The sequence below is a fragment of the Aythya ferina genome (genome assembly GCF_964211825.1).
Source record: "Aythya ferina genome assembly, chromosome: 2".
NCBI classification, from domain to species: Eukaryota; Metazoa; Chordata; class Aves; order Anseriformes; family Anatidae; genus Aythya; species Aythya ferina.
The window spans coordinates 104659983-104672475 of NC_140297.1; the positions used below are offsets into that span (position 1 = coordinate 104659983).

General features: G+C 41.0%; 1 long non-coding RNA gene across 1 annotated transcript; it reads left to right on the plus strand.

Annotated features, from left to right (window-relative positions):
- Positions 1-1561: 1561 nt before the first annotated feature.
- Positions 1562-3965, plus strand: LOC311432917. Its single transcript, XR_014690423.1, has 3 exons — positions 1562-1809; positions 2402-2512; positions 2978-3965. It is a non-coding gene; the product is annotated as an uncharacterized lncRNA (long non-coding RNA).
- Positions 3966-12493: the final 8528 nt, after the last annotated feature.

Below are 12493 nucleotides of genomic sequence, written 5' to 3' on the forward strand. Positions count from 1 at the left end.
GTATCAAGAAAGTCACCAAATCAAATGTGTGAGCTGAAAGCTTCCTAGACATGACCCTTGTAAACTTCTTCCTATCACTGTTAAAATTTTACTGAACTTATGAAAGCAGGATACTATTAAGAGGCCAAAATTTTGAGGCCAGAATGCTTATGCTTAAGTCATTTTGGATCACTATTTCACTTCTGTATTCTCAGTAACAGCAGTGTTGGTCTTAAGGGAACATAAACCTCTGTAACTTTTTTTTTACTTAATAAATTAAATATATACTTTTCCTATTTATATTCATTCAAAAGTACTTGAGTTCAAAATAAAATTTTAAAAAATGAGTTTAAGTGGTTCATCCAGGAAGATTAAATTACTTAAAACTGAAAGAATGGGAGTGAGTTGTAAACATGTGTCCTGGTTTCAGCTAGGATAGAGTTAATTTTCCTCCTAGTAGCTGGTGGGGTGCTATGTTTTGGATCAGGATGAGAAGAATGTTGAATGTTTTAATTGTTGCAGAACCGTGCTTACACTAAGCCAAGGACTTTTCAGCTTCTTGCTCTGTCCTGCCAGCAGGCAGGCTGGGGGTGCAGCAGGAGCTGGGAGGGGACAGACCCAGAACAGCTGACCCAAACTAGCCAAAGGGGTATTCCATACCATCTGACATCATGCTAAACAATATATAGGGGTGGCTAGCCAGGATAGGGGGACCATTTGCTCGGGGATAGGCTGGGCATTGGTCAGTCAGCAGGTGGTAAGCAATTGCATTGTGCATTACTTATTCCATACACATTAGTAGTAACAGTACTTTTATCGTTATTTTTTTTCCTGTCTTAAACTGTCTCTGTCTTGACCCACAGGCTTCATTTTCCTATTTCTCTCCCCCATCCCAGAGAGGGAAGGGTGAGGGTGAGCAAATGGCTGTGTGGTGCTTAGCTGCTGGTTGGGGAAAAACACAACAAAATCAATGTAGTCATGTAACCAAATTAAAGCCAAAACTTTCATCCGGGTCCTTGACCTGAATAGGAAGTGAGGATCCGGATCCTGGCACTTCTGCGTGATAGAAGTTTATATGCAGCCCAAGTAAATACTGGAGTCAGAGGTCATGGGGCTAGATTTTGAAAAGTCTTGCATAAAGAAGAGATCTCAGAAAAGATACTTTAAATAACATTAATGTCCAGAAAAGTCATTCTGATTGTTTTGTTCTTTATCTGCCATGCCTAGACAGGTGAAAATCTATGAGAGCAATTTTGCCTTTAAGGTCATTTCCTTTTTTATTTCTTTTATTTATTTATTTTATTTTAATGGGCTCTGTACTAGTTTTCCTCACAGAATGGCTAGCAGAAATATGATCCTTACCTGCCTCTTGTAGTTAATTCTTTAGGTCAACTCTAAGCACTAAGCCCCTTGTCAGGTGATTTCTCTTAGAAAGAGACAGAGCAAGAGACCTTAAAACACTGAAAGCCAGATTGATGAGCCTAATCCACAAGGTCTTATGGCTCCACCCTGGTTAAGTGAAATCTGCCAGGTGGCGTTCATTTACACTCTGCTATATAGCAAGCATGAGAACAGATGGGAGGAGAGTTAATTCCTAAGGGCAAGTTGAGGTCTCAGTTATCTAGGCTATTTTTCTACTGTCATGGTGGAATGGTCTATGTGTTCCCCATTAGGCTGCTTTTTTTTCTTTGTGTTTTCTACCTACTCTGTGAAACACTTTTTAAAACACTATGACCTAGATGTGCTGGAGGTGCATTCTCAACACAGTAAATGCCTTGTGGTGCGACTTGAATGGAAAGTAGCTTGGAAGTTCCTCAAGTTAAGGAGATGGTGAGTAAGAGTTCCTGGGCCCCCAGAAAAGCAAATTTAAATAATATTAATTTCAAGAAAAGCCATTCTGTTTATTTTTTTTATCTGTTGTGACTAGACAAATGAAAATGTGAGAGCTATTTTGCTTTTAAGTTCATTTTATTTGTTCTTTCTTTTATTTATTTATGTTTATTTATCTTATTTTAATGGGCTCTGCACTAGTTTTCCTCACAGAATGACTAGCAGAAACATGACTATTATGCGCATCTTGTAGTTAATTCATTAGTTCAACTCTAACAACTAAGCCCCTTGTCAGGTGACTTCTCTTAGCAATAAGGAGCAATTGACCTGAAAACACTGAAACCAGTTAGATGAGCCTATTTGACAAGGTTTATTGGCTCCATCCTTTTTAAGTGAAATCTGCCAGGTGGGGATCACTTGACCTTTGCTATGTAGGAAGCTAGAGGACACATGGGGGGAATTGCTTCCTAAGGGGAGTTTGAGGTCTGTTATTTAGGGTGCTTTTCTACTGTCATGGTGGAATGGTCTCTGTGTTCCCCATTAGGCTGCTTTATTCTTTGTGTTTTCTACCATCTCTGTGATTTACTTTTAGAGACTCTATGATTTAGCGGCATTGGTGGTGCCTTCTCAGTACAGTAAAAGCCTTTTGGTGCGACTTGACTGGGAAGTAGCTTGGAAGTGCCTCAAGTTCAGGAACTGGCAAGTAAGTGTTCCTGGGTTGTAGAGTTGTTTCATGTTGGGGAGTGGCCCCATTCCCTAAAATCACAGCTCCCAGGCCCAAATCTGAGTTTCTTTTCTGTTACGTGAACAGCCAGAGAGGCTCATCCTCCATTGTCTTTTGAGTTCGTTACCTCCTAGTCTTAACATTTTCAGTGCTCAGTAGTGTACACCAGGCTCTTGTATTTTGAGAGGGATTGCACTCCCCTTACATAACATGGGAAACCCATTTTTCTGTCTCAAACATGAATGGTGTAAGGCACTTTGAAATCATTGCAGTTTGTGGTTTTTATCAACTGTCACGTAAATTATGGCCATGCAAGTACCTTCTACTGTTTCACATTCCCTTTCATTTGTTGTCTGGTTACTACTCCAACGTTACATATTCAGTGAAATGTCCTAAAAAAAACATTACTTCTTAATTTTAACAGTTTGTTTTTTCTTTCTCCAGATCTGCCAGTAGCTGACAAGGAAGAAAGACGCTACTTTCTCTTTCTTTCTTGTGAAGTTAGAGGCTTTGCCGCTTTAAACTGTGACTGAGGCTCTGCAATGGTGCAAGTTTATCTTACTACTTCATATTCAGTGATGCACCCGGAGTTTCCATTAATTAACTTTCAAGGATTCAACCAATTTAAAGCTTTTGGACAATGACAATTATCTGAAAACACTCCTACAGGTTTATTTTCTTCATTTACATTTGTTTGCTGTCTTCATCTCATTCAAAGCAGTTGGGACTGTTTTGCTTCTCTCTTCTCTGGAAACTTGCACTAGGAACCAGTGTTAGAATCAGAATCCTGATCTGAGCGTATGATGAAAAATGTTGCACTCAAGGCTGGAAATTGGAGAGGAAAATGTTCACTTATATGAAACAATTGTACTTGAATGGCTGATGACACCTTCTCTTACACCTTAACAGACACTTACACCTTTTAAGGGAAAACTTTAAACCTGAGAAGCAACAGGCAGTTTGTGTTTCCCTTGGGGATAGGGTACGCTTCTGTATTCTACTTCCATACAAACAGTTCAAAAATGTAGTTATGTTGTCAGTCATACAACCAAGCAACCTTGCATGGCATTACATGTCCCCCATCCTCCTCCTCCCCCTGAGATAGTTCAAGCCCTGAATGCAAGACCAGACAAGTAAATAATGCCAACATGTAAAACTAACTTGTACATAACTTGCTAAAGTTATTTGCCAAACTTCTGTGTGGTTGTCTCTTTTTTTTTGTTTTTGTTTGTTTTTTTTTTTTTTTGCCCTTTTTGTGGCTTAACTGTACTTCAGTGAGAAAGAATGTCTTCTGGTGTGAACTGAAATTATACCTCTATGCCACAATGTCTTTTTTTTTGGGGGGGGGACATGGACAACATAAATCTTTGTGGACAAATCTTTGTGGACACTTGAAGGAGTTGCAAAATAATAAAATTTAGGTGAAGGAAAAGTTCCTTCTCTTTGTTGTTGTTGTTGTTTTGTTTTCTTTTCCACACAGTCTTAAAACGAAGGTCATGTTTTCTGACTTTTGGTAGTCTGTAAGCATGCTGGAACACTTCGCATTAGATATTTCATAATTGTCTGAAATGGTAATATTGTACCTACAGTCTGCTGCAGGTTCAACAGTAGCCTATGCCTCAGGTACTGTTTTATGCCTTTGCTTTTGTTACTACATCCTTGGAAGTCTTCCAAAGGGAAATGAAATTATCCTATTCAGAAAAAAACACCATCCAGAAGAAACTTAGACCTGTAAAAGTTGCAGACTGCGATGAGGTCTCCTCTCAGCCTCCTTTTTTCTAGGCTGAACAGGCCAACTGACCTCAGCTGCTCTTCTTATATCTTCCCCTCTAGGCCCTTTACCATCTTCATCACCCTCCTCAGGATGTTCTCCAACAGTTTCATGTCCCTCCTGTACTGTGGTGCCTAGAACTGCACCACTTGAAGTGAGGCCGCTCCAGCACAGAGTAGAGCAGGACAATCACCTCCCCCGACCGGCTAGTGATGCTGTGCTTGATGCACCTCGGGATATGCTTGGCCCTCCTCGCTGCCTCCACTGCTGGCTCGTATTCAACTTGCTGTCAACCCCAACCCCCATATCCCTCTCTGTGGGGCTGTTCTCCAGTGTCTCATTGCCCAGTCTGTACGTAAAGCCAGGGTTGCCCTGTCCCAGGTGCAGGACCCAGCACTTGCTCTTGTTAATCTTCCTGCAGTTAGTGATTGCCCAGCTCTCCAGTCTGTCCAGATCTATCTGCAAGGCCTTTCCACCCTCAACAGAGTCCGCAACACCTCCATGTTTAGCATTGTCGGCAAATTTGCTCAAAATACCTTCTAGTCCTACATCCAAATTGTTTATAAAAACATTGAAAAGGACTGGCCCTAAAATGGAGCCTTGGTGCCCCCCCTGCTGACCATCCACCAGCCAGATCTGGCCCCATTTACTACAAGCCTTTGAGCCCTGCCCGTCAGCCAATTGCTCACCCATTGTATGATGTTTTTGTTTAGCTCTAAGCTGGACATTTTGTCCCATAGGATCCTATGGGAAACTTTGTCAAAAGCTTTACTGAGATCCAAGAAGATCACATCAGCTGATTTTCCTTGATCGACTAGATTGGTGATCTTAACATAAAAGGAAATCAAATATGTTAAACAGGACCTATCCTTCATGAACCCACATTGGGTTCATTGAACCCACAATGACTTCATTGTTCCCCCACGTGCACTTCAATAACTTCAAGGATTATCTTCTCCATAATTTTACCAGGCACTGATGTGAGACTGACAGACCTGTAACTGCCAGGGTCTTCTTTCTTGCCCTTCTTGAACATTGGTACAGCATTTGCCAGCTTCCAGTCTACTGGGACCTCTCCAGATTCCCAAGACCATTGAAAAATAATTGAGAGAGGTCCCACAATGACATCAGCCAGCTCTTTAAGCACCCTGGGATGAATCCCATCCAGACCCATGGACTTGTATGGATCCAGGTGGAGCAGCAAATCCCGCACACGTTCAGGGTCAGTTGGGAGTTTGTCATTCCCACTGTCTTGGTCCTCTGGCTCAGGGCACCGTGGGTCCCAAAGCCGATCATCAGCATTGAAGATGGAGGCAAAGAAGGCATTAAATGTTTCTGCTTTGCTTATGTCCTTGTCTGTGAGGAGACCTTCCCCATTAAGTAGCGGACCTGTGTTTTCCTTGGTCCTCCTTTTTCTGTTCACATATCTAAAAAACCCTTTATATTGTCTCCCATAGACGTGGCCAGCTTCAACTCTAGCTGGGCTTTGGCCACACAAATTTTCTCCCTACAAACATGAACAGCATTCCTGTATTCCTTCCACGTCACCTGACCCTCCTTCTAGCAGCCATACATTTTCTTTTTTCGCCTAAGCTCCAGCAGAAGATCCCTGGTCAGCCAGGCCGGCCTTCTGCCCCACCTGCCTGACTTCTGATATTTTGGAATCGCCTGATCTTGTGTTTTTAGGAGGCAGTGCTTAAAGAATGACCAGCACTGGTGGACATCGAGGCCTTCAAGAGCAGTTTCCCAGGGGACCTTGCTGACTAGTTCCCTGAGCAGCCTGAAGCCTGCTTTCCCCATATCCAGGGCTGAAGTTTTGGTGGTAGTTTTCCTTCTGTCACCAAAAATTTTAAACTCAACTACTTCATGGTCGCTATGACCGAGATGGCTGCCAATTGGCCATGTCCCCAACAAGACCCTCTCTGTTCTCCAGCAACAGATCTAGGAGGGCACCTTTCCTAGTTGGCTCCCTTAGCACCTGCACCAAGAAGTTGCAGGAAATTTAGGAACCTCCTGGACTTGCTCATGTCGGCCGTATGGTAATCACAGTTGATGTCTGGCAAGTTGAAGTCCCCCATAAGGACAAGGGGAGTTGATCTTGAGGCATCTCTCAGTTCCACAAAGAATAATTTATCAGCGTTGACATCCTGGCTGGGTGGTCTGTAATAGACTCCCACAATGACACCCCCTTTATTTGTTCGTCCCTTAATCCTTATCCAGAGGCTCTCAACTTTGTCATTTCCAACTTGAAGTTCACACAGTCCAGCCCCTGCTTCACGTACATCGCCACCCACCCCCCTTGCCTACCGTGCCTGTCCCTCCTGAAGAGCCTGTAACCATCTATTGCAGCACACCAGGCACAGGACTCATGCCACCAGGTTTTGCTTACCCCAATGATGTTGTAGCTGTCATAACTTCAGTTGTTAGGGCCTGAATTTTCACTGAAACCAAAGGCAATTATATTAATGACGTGAAGAAAGGGGTTTTAATCTGTCCTGGTTTGTTTACTAATGAAGGAGCGTGAAAGAGACACGTGTCCTTGTCTCTGAAGGGGAGCTGAAGGAACAGCTAGTGCAAGGAACACAAAAATCCATTGCGCCAGACTAATAGGTGGTTGGCTCTGAGCTTGAAGACTGCAACAGAATTTCACAGAATCATCTAGATTGGAAGAGACCTCCAAGATCACTGAGTCCAACCTCTGACCTAACACTAAGAAGTCCTCCACTAAACCATATCCCTAAGCTCTACATCTAAACGTCTTTTAAAGACATCCAGGGATGGTGACTTCACCACTTCCCTGGGCAGCCCGTTCCAATGCCTCACAACCCTTTCAATAAAGAAATTCTTCCTAATATACAAACTAAACCTCCCCTGGCACAACTTTAGCCCATTCCCCCTTGTCCTGTCACCAGGCACGTGGGAGAACAGACCAACCCCCACCTTGCTAGAGCCTCCTTTAAGGTACCTGTAGAGAGCAATAAGGTTGCCCCTGAGCCTCCTCTTTTCCAGGATGAACAATCGCATCTCCCTCAGCTGCTCCTCATAAGACTTGTTCTTCAGACCCCTCACCAGCTTCATTGCCCTTCTCTGGACTTGCTCGAGCACCTCCATGTCCTTCTTGTAGCGAGGGGCCCAAAACTGAACACAGTACTCGAGGTGCAGCCTCACCAGAGGGTACAGGGGGACGATCACTTCCCTAGCCCTGCTGGCCACACTGCTTCTTATGCAAGAGAGGATGCTGTTGGCCTTCTTGGCTACCTGAGCATGTTGCTGGTGTTGATACCACGCTGATGTTTTAGTTGTTGCAGAGCCGTGCTTACACTAAGCCAAGGACTTTTCAACTTCTTGCTCTGTCCTGCCAGCAGGCAGGCTGGGGTTGCAGCAGGAGCTGGGAGGGGACAGACCCAGGATAGCTGACCCAAACTGGCCAAAGGGGTATTCCATACCATCTGACGTCATGCTAAACAATATATAGGGGTGGCTAGCCAGGATAGGGGGACCATTTGCTCGGGGATAGGCTGGGCATCGGTCAGCAGGTGGTGAGCAATTTTATTGTGCATCACTTGTTTCGTACACATTATTATTAGCAGTATTATTATCATTATTATTATTATTATTATTACTATTTTCCTGTCTTAATAAACTGTCTCTATCTCAACCCACAGGCTTCAGTTTCCCATTTCTCTCCCCCTTCCCAGAGAGGGAGTAGGGAGGGTAAGTGAATGGCTGTGTGGTGCTTAGCTGCTGGCCAGGTTAAACCACAACAACATGAAATCACTGAATTACTTGAAATGTTACTATGGTTGCATCTCTACAGTAATATTGCCCAAGTATTATATTAATAATACACTGAAATAAGTTAATTGTCCTTAATCATATTTCATCAATAACTTATAGAATTAGAATAATAATAGTAATAATAATAACAATAAGCCAATTGATGTAGAATAAACACACCTGTCTTTTTTCTTTTACTCAAGAAGCTAAAAGCAGAAGCAAATAGACATTGTCTTTTGATGAGTGGCTCAGTAATTAATTAAAAGTAGAGTGTAACGTGTTTGTGAGTACAGAGCTTTAAACTAAACTGGATTCAATGGGGGAAGGGGACGTACCTCTGAGTGACAAAACAGAACCTGGGAAAACTGATGCTTTAGAAAGCAACAGGGAAATACCAATGTAATTCTTTATCCACTGAGTAGTTCACCCTTCAAATCCATATCTCACCAATTTAGAGGCAAGGATGTCATGGGACCATGTGAAAGGTCTTATAGGTCTTACAGATTAGGTGACATCAGTTGCTTTTTCCTTGTCCACTGATGTATTCAGCTCATCATAGAAGGCCTCCTTATCACCTCCTAATCCTCCATATGCCTGAATGTAACCTCTAGGAGGTTATCTGTTATTTGTTCAATAATCTTCCCAAGCATTGAGGTGTTTCTCATCAGTAATAGCTTATGGAAAACAAGTATGGTTAGAATCTTGTCTTCCTCAGAAACAAAAACAGAAACAAAGAAAAACAAGGAAAAAGAATACAACACAACTGACATTAAGAGAGACATCTTCCCTCAAAAAGCTAGTTAGGCTTTATATTAAAGATTGAGAAACATGAATAGAATTATTGAGGGGTTACTAGGACAAATAAGTCTTTTAATACATTTTAACTGAATGCTGTAGAGATAAAGTCAATAAGATGTTAATGATTATGGCTATCTACAGAATTCCCCCCGGAGAATTTTTTGCAATCTTCAACAACAAATGCAACTCATATCTGTAACATGTTTATAATGGGTATTAATCCTTGATTCTTTAACTATGAATGAAACTTCTATATAAAATTTGCTGAAAGGCAAAACTTTCAGTTATGAAAGTAAAGGGGAAGATATTCCTGTGTGCTTGAAGTGTTTTATCTCAAAAGTATTGTTTCTTGAGGCTGTTAAAATTGTGGCTACAGCCAGCCAATATCATCTCTATGCATCCTCTTAATCTTCATTACTTCATGAATTAAACAAACATTGTAAACAAACAACTTCAGTATAGTGATGGACTACTCATTTTCTCCTCCTTCTGCTTAAATACCATAAATCAGATCATAATGTACACTAAATTATAATCATGTGGTAATTAAAAATAGATGGTCCTCTAGGGAACTGGCAATGAATGTATAACATTAAAACTAACTTATTAGAAAATTGGTTAGGAATAAAATTCAACACAACTCTGCTTTTACTGTTATTAATAATGCATTATAAAAAGTTGTCTCCCTGTCACTACAAGTATCCCTGAAATAGTTCCTAAAGGTATTAATCCAATATTAATTCTTCAGAGCCAAATTGAAGATAAGTGCCTGGTTGCCTTGCTAGTGTCATACTAAAGATTTTGACTTATACGGTCTACCTTTGAGAAGCTAGGTCTGTTGGGAGCTGTTGGGATTCACCTGATTAGGTGGGGCAAGAGAGTTTTCACCAAAAGGCTGGACAGACTTATAAGGAGAGCTTTAAACTGGACATAGGGGAGACAGCGGATGGAGTTTTGAGTAACAGAGAAGAGCCAGAGACTGCTGATGTATTAGGAACCAACAGAGAAACCTGCAAAATTCCTCAAAGGAATTAAAATAGTGACATCGTCGATAGCCCAACTAAAGTGCCTTCATACTTGTGCATAACAGGGTAGCAAACAGGAGGAGTAGGAAGCCATTGAGCAGCTAACTTGTCTATGTGCTATGGTCTGATTGTTATCACTGAAACTTGGTGGAAAAAAAATACATGACTGAAGTGCTTCATTGAATGGTTATAGACTGTTTAGAGGGGACAAGCAAGGAAGCAGTGGCAGAAGAGCTGTCCTCTATCTTAAGAAAAGGCTTGACTACACAGAGCTGTCTTTCAAAAACAGCAATGAGTAGGTTGAGAATTCATGGGTAAATATAAGGGGCCAAGCCAACAAAGAAAACCTCATGGTTTGTGTTTACTGAAGACTTCCTGATTAAGGGGTTGGGTGACAAAACATTATTACTGAAAATACAGGAATCCTCACACTCACAGTCTCTGATCCTGCTGGGGAACTTCAACACCCTAACATCTGCTGAAAAATTAGCACAGCAAGCTGTTAACAGTCCAGAAGACTCTTGGAGCACATTGAGGATGATTTCTTAATCCAAGTGATAGGAAGCTCAACCAGAGGAGAAATGTTAATGGACCTGTCACTTACCAACACCAATGAACGTAGAGAGGTTAAGACTGGTGGCAGCCTGGGATGCAGTAGTCATGCTCTGGTAGAATTCATAATCCTGGATGGGCCAGATGAAAAGTAAATTTAATACCCTAAATTTTATGAGAATGAATTTCAAGTAGTTTAAGGAATTAGTGGATAGGACCAACTGGGAAATTGCCCTCACAGATAAAGGAGTAGAACAGAGCTTGCAGCTCTTTAAGGGCAATTTTCTTGAGCACAAGAGTTCTCAGTTCGCAAGTTTAAGATATCAGGAAAAAAAGGCAGGAGACCAGCATGTCTGAGTAAGGACTCAGATACTGGTGGATGAAAAATTTACATCCCAGAAAGCCATTCATATCACTGACTGCATAAAAAGAAGTGTGGCCAGCAAGATGAGGGAGGTGATTCTCCTCTGATATTCCACTCTCATGAGACTCTACCTGGAGCACAGCATCCCCAGTCTGGGGATCCTAAGTTTGGGATCCCCAGTAAAGAAGGGATGCAAAGCACATCCAGAGGAGGACCATAAAAAAAAAAAAAAAAAAAAAAAAAAAAAAGGTTGAAGGTTGGATTTTTTTTTAACATGGAGAAGAGAAGGCTCCAGGGAGAACTTATTTCATCCTTTTGATACTTATAGGGTGTTTGTAATACTTTACTAGGGCCTGTCATGTCTGGATAAGGCTAAACTGTTTAAAACTGAAAGAGGGTAGATTTAGATTAGATATAAGGAATAAAATTTTTACTATGAGGGTGATGAAACACTGAAACAGGTTGCCTGAGAGAAGTTGTAGATAGCCCATCACTGGAAACATTCAAAGTTGGGTTGGACAGGGTTTTGAGTAACCTGATCAAACATGTCCCTGCCCATGGCAGGAGGGTAGACTAGATGAATTTAAAGGTCCCTGCCTACCCAAACTATTTTATTATTATGAATAAACTCTGTCCTGCAATAACTTTCTATAGATTTCCCCTTGGTAGTTACTCTAAAGCATTTTTGTAAAGTTAAAAATTACTGTATATTTTTCCTTGACAAAGCAGTAATCTTTTATAAGTATGGGTCTGACAGTCTGTTTGTGTTTTCTTTTAGCAATAATTAACTAAAAATACCAGACTCTGAGTAACATTTAGCAGGAAAAGTAAATATAATTTTTCTAATTGTTTTCTCTGACATAAATTTTCACAGAATCACAAAATCACAGAAGGGTTGAGATTGGAAGGCACCTCAAGATCATCTAGTCCAACTCCCCTGCTGAGTAGGATCACCTAGAGCATATAGCACAATAACAAGTTGGCAACACAGAATTAATGGTAGTAGTTTTCAGGTTAAAAATTGTTGTCTTTTCAGGCAAAGTTCCTACTGTAAGGAACATTTCTGTTCCTAATGACTTTTTAATTCTATTTTAGCCTAGTCACAGAACTGGCATTGGAAGAGGTGAAGACTTCCTTCAGCATTTCCTTCCATACAGCATTGTTACTACACTGATGGTGTAGAACCACTGATGGTTCTTAATTATATCATTTATATATGTTTAATTATATTGTATAAGATGATTGAATCATCCAGGATAAATAGATAAAATATTACATCTGAGACTGATGCAATACTTACATATACCAAAAATTTAAGAATCAGTTATTTGCACAGCCTTAATCCCAGTCATCACCTCCACCTCATGATTTACATTAGGCCTGTATTAGGTTTGATTTCACTAAGGATAGATTAGGACATGCATCTTGCTAAAGACTAGGTTTGGTTTTCATAACAATTTCATACAGAAACATTCAATTTGGCCTACAAATTGATTGTACTAGAGGTAATTAAGTGGCCTTTGATCCACATCACATGGTTGAATTAAATCTGTGTAAACTGTGGGATCCAATGTCCACTTTTCTTTCATGAAAAGTATGTCCAATAATTTAAATCCTCTGTATGACCACTGCAGCTGAAACAATAATAACATGAATCTGTCTTTAGGCATACT